The sequence below is a fragment of the Papio anubis genome, chromosome 2, assembly GCF_008728515.1.
Source record: "Papio anubis isolate 15944 chromosome 2, Panubis1.0, whole genome shotgun sequence".
NCBI classification, from domain to species: Eukaryota; Metazoa; Chordata; class Mammalia; order Primates; family Cercopithecidae; genus Papio; species Papio anubis.
In genome coordinates, this window is record NC_044977.1 from 52,444,657 (window position 1) to 52,459,752 (window position 15,096).

Here is a 15,096-nt window from a genome sequence, read left to right on the forward strand (position 1 = left end):
ATTTTAACACCTTTTTTGTGATCGGAATATATTTTCTGAAGAACTTTCCTGAATCTAAGTCAACTGTCCTACAGAACAATTGTCACTCCTATTCCTTGCTCCTGGAGGAGGGGTTCTCCACTTCTTCAGACTCTGGGTCTGAGGCCTTTCTCAGCAGTGCCAAAAAAGGATCTGCACCAGCTGCCTCAGTAGTTCTCTGCTGCAGTCTTCATTCCCTTTTGGTTTGGACTTCTCGTTCTCTTCAAAAAATCTGCCAACTAGACTATGTCTCTAGTTTTTCTCAGGGTGCTTGGAATCAAACTGCTGAGTGGAAAAAGGCGACTACTCATAATAAAGATTCTGTTCTTTAGGCTTCTCTTTACTGGACTTCTTACCAAATGCCCAGAGGCCATGAGTTCAAATTATCTAAATATAAAGAAAATGCTTGTTTGAGACCTCATTTGCCAAGGTTCCACTTAGACTGCTAATTTATAGACGGTCTGAAAACTCTTAAGTCCAGAAGATTGGAATCCGAGTGGTGACGCTGCCTGCGGTGAGGCCAACGGAACAGCTAAAATAAAACCAGCAGCAGAACAAAGGGGAAGAAGCAAACTGGGTACAAACATCCAGTCTCCTTTTCTTTTACCACCTGACTCTTCACTCTACCTCTGGTATTTTAAATTACAAGATAATCTCTTTCAAGGTAACTCCCAAATATATCATAGTAAATTAGTCATTCTTTTAAAATATACACTGATAATGCAGATTTTGAAAAAAAAATAGTTAAAATTGTTAAAATTGAACAAACCTTTAAAGGAGGGAAAAAAAAAGCAATCAAAATCTTCTTTCAAGTTCACACTCTCACAGGATGGCTATGTCACTATCTTAATCAAAACCCAGGATATCTGTACAGCCTCCACTGAACACTCAATGTTTGAATACTTGGTTGTCATCTATGGCCGCACCACCTTGAACACGCCCGATCTTGTCTGAATACTTGGTTGGTCTTGATCAGTATTAGTTTCTACCCAAGAATCAAACAGTCATTTGTTAAAATCTCCTCTCTTTTTTTTATATCTCACATAAACAAATACTCTAAATCTCTACTTAGGGAAAGGAAAGATTAAGGATAATTTACAAACTTGAAGCTTGGTACTGAAAAAGAGACAAAGACATCTTTAAAAGTCTACTACCCGCACAATGTACAACTTTGGCCCTATTTCTTAATTTAAAAAAAGATGAAAACAGTGAGTGACTTCCAAAACAGCGCTATGTAAAACTGTTAATATTCTGGAAAGTAGCATAAAGTATATAAAAACATGTATTTGGACAAATGTTCTTGCAGTCAATTTTCTCATTTGGGAACATTAACCAGAGATGTATCTGTTGATTTTATTACAGCTGTAACTTTTCCACTGTATGAAGTATTAAAGTTAAAAGTTGGCTTGCTGTTTCAGTGGTCTGGAAAAGTATATTGTGTATCACTGGACTGCTGTAAATTTAAATCCATTTCCTCCATTTCTCAGCTCATCTTGGCAGAATAATTCTAACTAAAATGCAATAAACTATATTGTCATACTCCAGGGTTTTTACAACTCGATCTACCATATTTGGGGGTAGCGGGTGGAGTAGAAAGAACTCATAAGGAAGTAAAGGGTATTATGGTGACATTTTGTAACCTTTAGCTAGCCAGAAGACAAGCAAAATCATGTGTTTAAGATAGGAAGCATTACTAAATTTGGGATGACTTCTTGTGGTTTTCTTTTTCTTACATCAGCATCACTAAATTTGTTCAGAAATAGATTTCTGTTTTTCTAAATCATTTTTCATCTACATTATAAAACATAATTTTTTATAAATAAAATATTATTGGTAACATTTAAACTAATGAATGATGGAAAACTAGAATACTAATTTTTAAGTAACTACAAAACTTATTTTTGAAAATTCTATGATTTCCACTGTCACTCAATTCACAAGTTTAGTTCCCTTTTCACAAAAAGTCAACATAGCAACCAAATGAAAAACCAATTTAAGTGATACAAAAATAGACAACACAGACAAGTGACTGCCTTTTGCACAATTAACGTGTCCCTGAATTGTCATGGAAGAGATTGAGGAAAAAAAAAAAATCAAAGAGGAGAAAAAAGAATGGGAAGAGCCTTTTTTTTTTTTTTTTTTGAGACAGAGTCTTGCTCTGTCACCCAGGCTGGAGTGCAGTGGTGCAATCTCAGCTCATTGCAACCTCCACCTCCTGGGTACAAGTGATTCCCCTGCCTCAGCCTCCCGAGTATCTGGGATTACAAGTGCACACCAACACGCTGGCTCATTTTTTATATTTTTATTTATTTATTTATTTATTTAGAGACAAAGTCATGCTCTTGTCGCCTAGGCTAGAGTGCAATGGCGCAATCTTGGCTCACTGCAACCTCCGCCTCCTGGGTTCAAGTAATTCTCCTGCCTCAGCCTCCCAAGTAGCTGGGATTATAGGCACCTGCCACCACACCTGGCTAATTTTTGTATTTTTAGTAGAGACGGGGTTTCACCATGTTGGCCAGTCTGGCCTTGAACTCCTGACCTCAGGTGATCTGCCTGCCTCAGCCTCCCAGTGTTGGGATCACAGATGTGAGCCACTGCGCCCAGCCAATTTTTTGTATTTTTCATAGAGATGGGGTCTCACCATATTGGTCAGGCTGGTCTTGAACTCCTGAGCTCAAGTGATCCGCCCACTCAACCTCCCAAAGTGCTGGGATTATAGGCTTGAGCCATCACACTCGGCACAAAGCCTCTTTATTGGTGGCATTTAATTTTGCAATTCAAACTTTCATTCATTTCATAAATATTCATTGGTTGTTGTTCTGTGTCAGGCACTGTCCTTGATGCCGAGGACACAGGAGAGAGCAGGATATCATCCTTGCTTTCAAGGGAATTTATAACTAGTCTAATCAGACATCTTAACAATTTTTAATATGAGGAAAAAGGAATTCATCCAGAAATTCTGACTTGTGGACTTAAGTTCTAAAAGTTTCTTTGTGCCTATGAAGATATTAGTTCTAATTTTAGTTATCTCAACATGTTCCTTTTATAAATAAAGTTATACGGTTGATGTATCTGTGAAAAGATCAAGGCTGCTCCATTCCAGAATGCTCAGAAAGTTAAGCACAGTATTATAGAACGGTCCTAAAAGATCAGTTCATCTCACCTAATTTAACCTGTCTAATATATGGGAAAACTGAGGCCTGAAGAGTGAAAGTATGGGAAAACTGAGGCCTGAAGAGGGAAAGTGACTTGAATAGGGTCACTTAACTGCCATGTAGTCTTTGTTTTTTGAGATTTCTTTCAGGTAAAATATAACTTTCAAAGTATAGTTGTAACTAGTGCTGTTATACATCTATGCTTGCCTGACACCTTTCTCTTATCCCCCCCGTACAGCAGGCACATCAACCTCATTATCCTTCCTTCTAAACTTGGTGGGAGCAGTCTTTTTTCTCACATTGTCTGGGTCTTTTTAACGTCTATTCTTTTTTTTTTTTTTTTTTTGTCTTTTGAGACAGAGTCTTGCTCTGTTGCCCAGGCTGGAGTGCAGTGGCACAATCTCGGCTCACTACAACCTCCATCTCCTGGGTTCAAGAGATTCTCCTGCCTCAGCCTCCCAAGTAGCTGGGATTGCAGGCGAGCACCACCACACATGGCTAATTTTTGCATTTTTAGTGGAAACGGGATTTCACCATGTTGGCCAAGCTGCTCTTGAACTCCTGACTTCAGGTGATCCGCCCGCCTTAGCCTCCCAAAGTGCTGGGATTACTTAACGTCTATTCTGAGACCTCTCCAACACCATTCCCACCTTCTCCACTGATAAGCACTCTTCCTTACTGTACTTGACTCAGCTGCCTCAGAAGAACTGTCCTATGCACTGCCCAAATTAGCAATGGTCTAGGGTCACTTCCTCCATTAATTACTATCTATTACCTTCTAAATGCCAAAATATTCCTACCACTATGCTTTTATAATCTTAAACAAAGATCTTCTCCTTGAACATTCCAATGGCCTTACTCTTTTTTTTTTTTTTTTTTTTCATTCTTCTTGACCTTTCGTCGTCATTTTGCAGCATTTCAATTAAAAGAATATGTGGGCTTGGGGGTTAGACAGATCTCAGTTTAAATCCAGATTCACCTTGCACCAGCAGCATGACATTCAGGCAAGTTATTCAACCACAATAAACCTTACTTAATTCACCAGTCAAATAGGGACAATAATAATTCCTACTTTACACGGTACTGTGAGAATGAAATAAGATTATACAGGTAAAGTTATTGCCACAAGGCTGGGTATACAGAAGTACTAAGCATTGTCTTCCTTTTCTTAAAAGTCCCCTCCTTTGGCATGGCACTCTCTCCACACGCTCATCTTCCTCTTTTAAACTCCACCTTTGTGTTGTTTCTTAAGACCTCAGCTTTCAAAACACTCTTCCATCAATGTTAATGACACCAAATCAAAGAGTCTGATTCTAAAATCTGAACCGAGGTCTCGTCACCTAACTTCACATCTTCATCAAATCCAAAAAGCAAGCTAATTTTTCTTCCTCCCAAAACAGAGTCTCTCTTCCCAATTTCTTTTAATACCTCCATCTCTCTATTTATCAGCCAAAAATTCATTTTTCACTTTTTTCATCCTCTTTATTTTTTATTCAGTCATTGAATCACATAAGCTATCAAAATCTCTCTTTTAGCTGGGCACAGTGGCTCACACCCATAATCTCAACACTTTGGGAGGCAGAGGTGGGAGGATAGCTTGAGCTCAGGAGTTCAAGACCAGGCTGGCCAACATAGCAAGATTCCACCTCTTAAAAAAAAAAAAAAAAAAAAAAATTAGCTAGGCATGGTGTTGTACGCCTGTAGTCCCAGCCACTCGGGAGGCTGAGGCAGGAGGATCAGTCCGGCCTGGGAGGTTGAGATTGCAGTGAGCCAAGATGGTACCACTGCACTCCAGCCTGAGCAACAGAGTGAGACCCTGTCTAAAAGCAAAACAAAACAAAACAAAACAAAAAAAGAAACCAACTCTCTTTCACTTGTGCCTTCCAAACACAGCTTTTGTCACATCACTTCCCTAACCCCAAATCTTCAAGATCCTCAATACCTCCAGACCAAGTCCAAATTCCTCAATCTTTGATATCTTTTGATAGCATGAAATTCTTTCCTCGTGAAGCTCCTCTTGTTTAAAATTTCCAGTTTCTTCCTTCTCATGTATCCACATCCTTACTTAAGGGTTCAGCTCAGTGCAACCATCTCATGAAGCAACCACTGACCATTCCAGTTCTGCACGTGTATCTTCTTCTCTGAACTTTTGCTGCATGCTTTTCCCCAATCAGATATTGCCTGGCTCTATTATTTAATTTTTTCAGTTGTAGGTACTGCCTTTGAAATAAGACCATGAGCAAAGAATATGTCACAATTCTATTTTGTCTAAAATAGTGCTACATACATAAAGGTAGTACAATAACTACTTGTTTAATAAATAATACATACAAGTAGGAACCAAAAAATTTAAATGCCAATAACTAGTCTAGTCTTTCATGTGACTTAGAAGCCATGCTTCAAATTCTAAAGAAAGCTTAAGAGCCCTAACCAGTCTGTGAACTGAATATCCCTCATCCCTAAATTAAAAGTAGCTAGCAAAGGGATCTATGTATTTTTATGGATTCATTTTCAATATCTGCAACAAAAAAGTCTATGCAAAGATTAAATCTACAAAACTGTAAATGCATATCTCTCATGGAAATTCTTTTCTAAATTCAATTCTATAGCACACTTTGCATCACATGTTGATAAATTTAAAAATAATATTTAGTCAAGGCTGCTAATACTACTAAGATTAATTAGTAGAAATAAATGCATATCTGAAAGTGTTCAATGACACTGCAATTTCATTACTTGCACAATACTTGCTAGGAATTGTGTTAAGTACTAGGGATCCCTGAATATGGTCTCTGTTCTCAAGAAATACACTATAAAAAATATTGAATCAATGATAGTATGAAAATCAATCCATCCCAGTCATAAAGTCAGTGCTGTGAGAGGACACTAAGCAGCCTGGTGTGTCTGACCCATAAGATGTGTGGGAGCAGGTGGAGGTGATGACATCGAAGAGGTAGGCTGAGCCGACCACAAAGTCTCTAATGCTGTCTGAAAGGGGATGAAATATAACTATGGACTGGAGGATGATGGAAACAATGGATTGCTGGGTCACAGAGATAATCTGCAATAACTCAAATGAGGAATAAGGAAAATCTGAACTAAAACAATAATCAATGGAAATAAAATAGTTAGAAAAATTTATAGTAGCAGCGATCAGTAGGTTCCCATACAGAAAGATTTTGTGTCTCCCTCCACCTCCACCCTGCAGCATTTGGCACCTGGGGGCAGAAGTGTACCAAAAAAAAATGAATTATTCTTAGACTCTCATTTGCTGTTGCTATTACTTTTATTCCAAAGTCTGATGCATAAATTAGTTACCCCATATATATTAAGAACATTCATTAGTGAGACTTTTTGTAACTTCCACGTATCACTTAGAAGGAAGCAAGACACTCAACCACATGCCAGCCACCACTCATCCCAGTCCAGCTGATCTTCAGAAGGAGATGAACTTAAAGCAAGTGAGTCCACGCTGTCAGACACAGAGGCCATATAAAGGAGTGACTGCTGCCATTAAGCACAAAGTCAGCCTTTCCTGGTAAATATGTGGTAGGGTACCGATGTGGGCCTCTAACATCTCACATTTTTCATGTTGGTATATAACATAAAAGGGAAAACTGAACTAATTAACACAATGAAGGAGCTTAATGCTTTTCCCAAACAAAAATATTAAAAAGATATTGAATCACTGCAGAGATTCTTTGAACTCACATCACATAGATAAGCATTTAAAAAACAATTTAGTCTTCTCTTCTCTTCTTTTCTCTTTTTTTCTTTGACAAAGTCTCACTGTGACCCTCAGGCTGGAGTGCAGTGGTACAATGATGGCTCACTGCAGCCTTGACCTCCTGGCTCAAGTGATCCTCCTGCTTCAGCCACCTGAGTAGCTGGGATTACTAGCGGGTGCCACCATGTTTGGTTAATTTTTTTTATTTTAATTTTTGCAGAGACAGGGTCTCACTATGTTGCTTATGCTGGTCTCCAACTCTTGGCCTCAAGCCATCCTCCCCACTGGGTATCCCAAACTGCTGGGATTACAGGTGTGACCCACCCACTGTGCCTGGCCTATATTTCTTATAGTAATATTGTTATTGTGGGGTCTGAAACAGAAATAAATAAATGCAGAAATATCTAAGTAATTTCAACAAATGACTCATGCTACAGATCAGTTTCTAGCAGGCAGAGCACCCAAGTATGTTCCTATAAATCTTAAATTAATGAAAACACATTATTACCAGCAAGGAAATAAATACCAGTAGATACTGGTATTTATTTAGACAATAGCAAAAGACAAACACCACATTCTGCTTAGCTTTAATTTGTAGCAAGAAAGCAGGGACTAAGGAATAATGACGCACATTCCTCTAGCAATACATACATGCATACATACATACATATATATATACACACACACACATACACACATGCATATATACATAAATGTCCAAGATGCATTTCTAACAACGCATCCTCAAAAAAGGTTAGTACGTGCTAGGAAACAGTCAATCCTTACTGCAAAATGTAATACCTCTCCATGCAGCATAAGGGAGCAGTCTCCATTTACACTACATCCCTTAAAGAATTACTTAGATTTGACCAGTGTGTGGGGCACTGATTAGCGTGTACTGGTGACTGTTAGCTTGAGTAAGTTACTTGACCTCTTTCTATTTTGATTTATTCATTTGGAAAAGATAAAAAAGTGAAGGCAATTATTACAGTAATACCATAAATATACGCTGTAAATTACTTCTAAGCCCTTTATATATTTGATCTTACTTGATCCTTAACATAAACATCTCTTACTTAACAGGTAAGGAAACTTAAAAGACGGCCAAAGAACAGAAGAGGAAAGACAGTAACTAAGTGACCTGGCTCCCAAAGCAGTGAATTTCCCTGGAATGACATTGTTAAGGTTCTTTCAAAGTATAACTAAAAGGTCAGCATCAGTAAAAATAAATAAATAAATAAATAAAAGTAAAAATTATTAAACATCTCTATAGTAATAGGAAATTACTGTTGTATGTAATTATCACAATACTTCATGCGTAATATACTTTATATTTCCAGTGAAAGTGACAAGGAAGATTTTACGGTTTATTAGTCATGCCAGATTTCTCTAGGTATGCATAAAAGATTGCTTAAAAAATTAGGTCTTGTCAATTGTATTTATACTTTAATGGTTACTTCTGTATATAAAAGTACTTCAATTTTACGACATTATCTGGAAGAAGTTCAATAACAGATTTTTAATACTCTACTCCTACAAAATGATTGTAAAGCTCCATGGGAATTTAGATTTGCACAAGTTATTAGGATGTGACCTTTCCCTTAGATTTCTTATTTTAGGATCAACTTAACATGGTATTTCCCCAGTGGGAGCTGCTGTACTTCCTTCACAGATAAGAAGAATAGCAATCACAAATTATACTGAGCAAACTTAGGGAAACATACATTTCTGTGATGCAGACAAAACTGAAATCTTAAAAGGAGAACACACTATGTATTCCTTGGGCTTGAGAGGAAAGCCATGTGGCTTGTTAACAAAAGAAAACAAAAGTCATGCCATTATGGTATTTCCCTGAAATTTATACCTAATTGTTTCTTGTCCCAGCCACCAAGTCTTATGACTTTTAAAGATTATTAAAGATGTTTACGTCACTAAATTTCCTATGTCCTGTCTAGTGGGAGTATAAAAGGTTAAAAATATCTAACTTTTAATAATTTAAATTATTTCAGATCACAGGATCTGGACTGAAGAACAAGAAGTCACAAGCTTACGGGGAAAAAAACTAGAAGAGTATGAAAGAGAACACAGTTGCTTTCCTTTTGCCCCATGGAACTAGCTTCCAATTATTGAGCACTTACTATGTAACACTGTATATGTATGATTTGTGATATATAAGCTATTGGAGGCACCCAAAGAACCAAGCATGCCATAAGTCAGACTGTAGCGCTCATAGTTGACTTTATTTATTTGAGGCAAAGAAAACTGGGGAAGGAGACACTGAATCCCCAAACAGAAAGTTGAGAATAAACAGGAGAGAATTTCACCCATAATCTTTTTCCTATTCATTATAATGCATTGTAAACATATAGCTTTGTATCTTAAAATTCTTATATCTTTATTCTAAAATTTGTTTCCCAAATATTCAAACCACAAATTTAAAAACATTTGGTTTTAAATAAGTATTTTTTAAAAACTAAACTGAACTTATCTCTGTGAAAGTCCTACTTTGTTAAATCTGCATTTTCAAAAGCAATCATTTCTTCCTAATAACTAGCAACTGAGACTTACAGGCCGTAAGGGACCCACAGCACAGTATTTACATTTTATTTAAATCTGACATAGCCTCAGGAAATGATCTGTAACTTCTTTGCTATTAAGCTGGGTTTTCTAAAAAAATACCATTTGGGAGGCCAAGGCAGGAGGATTGCTTGAGGCCAGACGTTTGAGACCAGTCTGAGCAACATAGCAAGGCCTCATCTCTGAAAATAATTTAGCAATTAGCCAGGTGTGGTAGTGTGTGCCTGTAGTCCCAGCTACTCGGGTGGCTGAGGCAAGAGGGTCACTTGAGTCCAGGAATTTGAAGTTGCAGTGAGCTATGATCGCACCACTGCACTCCAGCCTGAGCAACAGAGGAAGGCCCTGCCTCTAAAGAATAAAAATAAAAATAAACTGCTCACATCGTTCTAATCTCTAAACTACTATTGAAGCTCTTCACTCTCCAGCCTCCTACCACTATCATACACATAAAGCCTTAAGTAAATAATTCATTTAAATTAACAGAAATCATTTAAATGTACCTCCAAAATACATTTATGTTTTGTATGTTTTGTTCATTTGCTATTAATATATCCTCCAAGAAATTTGAAATGTCATAAAATTAATAATGCAAGAGTAAGGTAATTAATTGCTCAAACACTTTAACACAGAAATTCCTCTCTTGGCAATTTATCTGAAGAAAATAACTTTTTTAATTGAGTGAAACATGTACATAAAGATATTCATGGTATGTAATGGTATAAGAATAAAACATAATTATATAATAATTAAAAAACCAGAAGCCACCTAAAAACTGGCTTAGTAAATTATGTGCTATCACTAAGATTATTGCCATCATGAAAAATCTGAAAGCCAGATAGAAATGAAAAATTTATAGGACCTAACAGTGAAAGAAGCCGAGGACCAAGTGATAAATATACAGCAACTGTCAGTAAATAAAAAGCATACACATGTGAACAAAACTGGAAGAAACTACAGAAGAATAGTTTTTTTGTGTGGTTGTGATCTTTTTATTTTAAAAAATATTTCACAGCTTTCTAGTAATAAAAATGAAAAGAAATGAACAAAAATGAAACAAGCCCAAAGGCCAAAATTCAAAAGCAAAAGTAATTTGTCTTCGTTCCTAATCACATTTCCACCCGCCTTTAAGGTTGGGGCAGTAAGCGTTGCTTATGTTTCAACAATGAAGCCCTGAATTCATAGCATGGGTATAGCTAGGCAGAGAGTTTATTTACAGAGGGCAGGACTGAACTTTGCATGTGAGCACATACAGAAAATGATAAAGATCGTTGTGTCCTATTAGTAATTTACACAATTGTGATTTGCTCCACCCAGTACATCCATAATTGAATTCCTCAGTCATAAAATCATTGAGACCAAACAAGTTCAGATATCTTTTATCTAAACCCTTTTTCTCCCTCACCATCAGTTAACATATTTCTTAAGGGGCTTTTCTTCTTTTTATAGATTCATTTGTCTTAGTTATAAATTAACCCCACAAGCAACTCTCCCAGCCACCCAGCTCTACTGTTTCCTGTGTACCAGATTTTTTTTAACCTTACAATTTATGGTATACAAGCCATTTAAACTGCCAGTTGGTAAATGATGTCCAGGAACCATCTTTAGATTTTTTTTAAAAAAAAGGTTCCTAAGGATTAATGGTCCTCTAAGCAGAGATTCTCCTTAGAGCCAGACACCCTGGCAAAGAAGTGGATATAACTGCTGAAGACTTGTTACTTCTTTTTCAGTTTTTAAAACTGTAATAAAATATACACAATATAAAATTTACCATTTTAACCATTTTAAGTGTGTATTCAATGGCATTAAGTACATTCACAATGTTGTGTAACCATTCTCCAGGATGTTTTCATCTTGCAAAACTGAAACTGTCCCCATTAAACACTAACTCCCCATTCCCTTCCCATGCCCCAGCCCCTGTGAAGCACCATTCTACTTTCTATCTCTATGAAATTTGACTACTTTAGGTGCAACTTCTGTTATTTCTTGTTTCACCTAAAAAATGTGAACTAGTGTAGTTTGCTAAATTAGCTGAACATACACAAGAGTTACCGGCAAAAAAATTCAGGTTTGAATTCCAAAGACTTCACATTTCATTTTTCATGCCAAAATGCTTGAATTTAGACCACTTATTTTCAGATGCCAAAGTACATACCTGCTCCTAACTTTGTCTTTTAAGAGTCTGCTAGGCCGGGCGTGGTGGCTCAAGCCTGTAATCCCAGCACTTTGGGAGGCCGAGACGGGCGGATCATGAGGTCAGGAGATCGAGACCATCCTGGCTAACACGGTGAAACGCCGTCTCTACTAAAACACACACACAAAAAACTAGCCGGGCGAGGTGGCGGGCGTCTGTAGTCTCAGCTACGCGGGAGGCTGAGGCAGGAGAATGGCGTGAACCCAGGAGGCAGAGCTTGCAGTGAGCTGAGATCTGGCCACTGCACTCTAGCCTGGGTGACAAAGCGAGACTCTGTCTCAAAAGAGTAGACTCTTTTTTTTTTTTTTTTTTTTTTTTCTGAGATAAAGTTTCACTCTTATTGCCCACGCTGGAGCGCAATGGCACGATCTCGGCTCACTGCAATCTCCGCCTCCCAGGTTCAAGCGATTCTCCTGCCTCAGCCTCCCTATTTAGCTGGGATTACAGGCATGTGCCACCATGCCCGGCTAATTTTGTATTTTTAGTAGAGACGGGGTTTCTCCATGTTGGTCAGGCTGGTCTCAAACTCCCAACTTCAGGTAATCAGCCCGCCTTGGCCTCCCAAAGTGCTGGGATTATAGGCATGAGCCACCGCGCTCGGCCCTGCTCTTTTGATTTTAAAAGGCTTTATGCTTTTCTAAAATTAAATTGATTTTCTAGACAACTGAACACTGTCACTGATTTCCTTTAAGAATGAAAGTTCCCTTAGGACCACTTGTATTCACTGAATTCCCAGACATTTTGCCTAGAAACAATATGGTCTTCTTCTCTCCTCTCCGCATTCAAATAAATATAAGACAACGAGTTCTAAATTCTTGTTCAAATCCTGTCTTGGGTAATGATGATTGGGTGGATCAAGAGATTTTTTTCAAAGTATTTCACGAAATACTTTGACAGTTCTGGTGTGAACTTTCAAATCAGACCCTCACTGTCACCAACAAAAAACACTGCTAAGATGTGGTTCCGGAGGAGGCAGAGCTTTGTGGAATTATTCCCACTCACAGGTTTCTAGAGAGCTGCAACTGGAAGCAACTGGCTAAAGTATTAAGTACACTAAATAGAGACCAGACTAGTGGAGGCAGAGATGGGAGTGTGTATGAGAAGGATTAGAAAACAGCTGAAGAAACAGTCTTGATGAAAAGAATGCCTCTGCCTTACACTGTTCTAAGATTTGCAAATGCAGAATCTTAACTCTACAAATTAGCAAAAATCTAATGAGAACGATTATTTAGTGACTCCACTGTGACCTGTAAAAAACTTCTTAACTTGAAATAATCTGAGGCTTACGGAAAGGTTGCGAAGATAGTGGAGGGAGTTCCTACATACCCTTTAGCCAGCTTCCCCTCCCAGCTGCTACAGTGCAGTCCCAGTACAATTATCAATGTTGATACACTGAAGCCAAGATACAGCATCCACCTGAGTTCCAGCAACAGATGAATGGATAAAGAAAATGGGGTTCACACACACAATGGAATACCATTCAGCCATAAAACAGAATGAAATCCTGTCATTTAGGACAACATGGATGAGCCTGGTGGTTATCAGGTTAAGTGAAGTAAGCCAGACAGATACCACATGCTCTCACTCATATGTGGAAGTTTAAAAAGTTGATCTCATAGAAGTGGATAGTAGAATAGTTGCTACTAGAGGCTGGGAAGGGCTGGGGATAGCCAGAGATTGGTTACCAGATACAAAATTACAGTTAGATACAAGGAACTGTTCTAATGTTCTATAGCACCGTGGGGTGAATATAATTAATAACAACCTATTGTAAATTTTCCAGTAGCTAGAAGAGCAGATTTTGAATGCTCCCAACACAAAAAAATTATAAATGTTTGAGGTGATAGATATGCTACTTACCCTGATTTGATCATTATACATTACGCATGTATTGAAATATCATACTGTACCACATAAATATGTACAGTTATGTGTTAATCAAAAATAATAATAAAAGCAAAAAAAAAGACCTAATAAATTGAGAATGGCACAATACTGTAACTATTTAGATTTCACTAGTTTTCCTACTAATGTCCTTTTTCAGCTCCAGGATCCAATCCAGGATCCCACATTGCGTTTAGTTGTTAGGTAATATTCTCCTCCAGATCTCTGGTGGTTCCTTAGTAAAGATGTGTCTTTCATGCCTCTGACACTGTTGAACGGAGACGGTCAGATACTTTGAAGAATGTGTCTGTATTTAGGTTAAAGCTTTCTCATAGTCAAATGAGATTAAGGATGTTTGGAAAGAATACGAAAGGCATGATGTGTCCCTTTCAGGACATTCTATCAGGGGCACATGTGCTCACTGTGTCTTATTATCCTTGCTACTAACCTTGATCATGTGGTTAAGGTGGTGTCTATCAGGATTGTCCACTGTAAAGTTACTATTTTTCCATTTGTAATTAATAAGTGGGGGCAGATACTTTGAGGTTATGCAAATATCTGTTTCACCTTAAACTTTCACTCAATTATTTTATTTTATTTTATTTATTTATTTTTTGAGAGGGAGTCTTGCTCTGTCGCCCAGGCTGGAATGCAGTGGTGCGATCTCGGCTCACTGCAACCTCCACCTCTTGAGTTCAAGTGATTCTCATGCCTCAGCCTCCCAGGTAGCTGGGATTATGGGCACCCACCATCACACCCAGTTAATTTTTGTATTTTTAGTAGAGATGGGGTTTCACCATGTTGACCAGTCTGGTCTCAAAGTCCTGACCTCAAGTGATCCACCCACCTCAGCATCCCAAAGTGCTGGGATTACAGGCGTGAGCTACCATGGCTGGCCCACTCACTAATTTTAGTATTTATCAGTGGAAGTTGCATGCAGCAATTATTGCTGTGACTTTGTGACAACAATTTTCTATTTCCTCCATTCCTTTTACATTAATTAAAGTTTTCTACAAGGAAGAGTTCTTCTCCCCCCATTTATTTACTTATTCGGTTATTTATTTATATCAATCTGGACTCCTGTGTATATATTTTATCTATAAATAAGATTATAATTTGATATTATACGTAGTTATTTTATTGATGAAATTGTTCCAGCTTTGGCCACTGGGAGCTCCTTCAGGTTGACTCTTCTGAGCACATCCTTACTTTCTGGCTCCACAATATCCTCCAGGCTCAGCTTGTATTTTCCCTGCCCCAGGCTTAGAATTAACCACTTCTCCAAAGAGCTCTGGTTTCCTTTAAGGAAAATGGTATAGACTGAGTATCTCTTATCCAAAATGTTTGGGACCAGAAATATCTCGGCTTTTGAAATTTTTTGGATTTTGGAATATTTGCTTAACATTTACTTGTTGAGCATCCCAAATCCAAAAATCCAAAATCCAAAATACTCCAAGGATTGTTTTCTTTGAGCATCACCTATATGCCCAAAAAGTTTGGAATCTGGAAGCATTTTGAATTTCAGATTTCAGATTTGGGATGCT

At 37.8% G+C, this 15,096-nt stretch overlaps 1 protein-coding gene across 2 annotated transcripts in view; it reads right to left on the reverse strand.

Annotated features, from left to right (window-relative positions):
* PPARG (peroxisome proliferator activated receptor gamma) overlaps positions 1–15,096 on the reverse strand; it is a 146,103-nt gene that overhangs the window by 107,328 nt on the left and 23,679 nt on the right. The window lies entirely within an intron of this gene.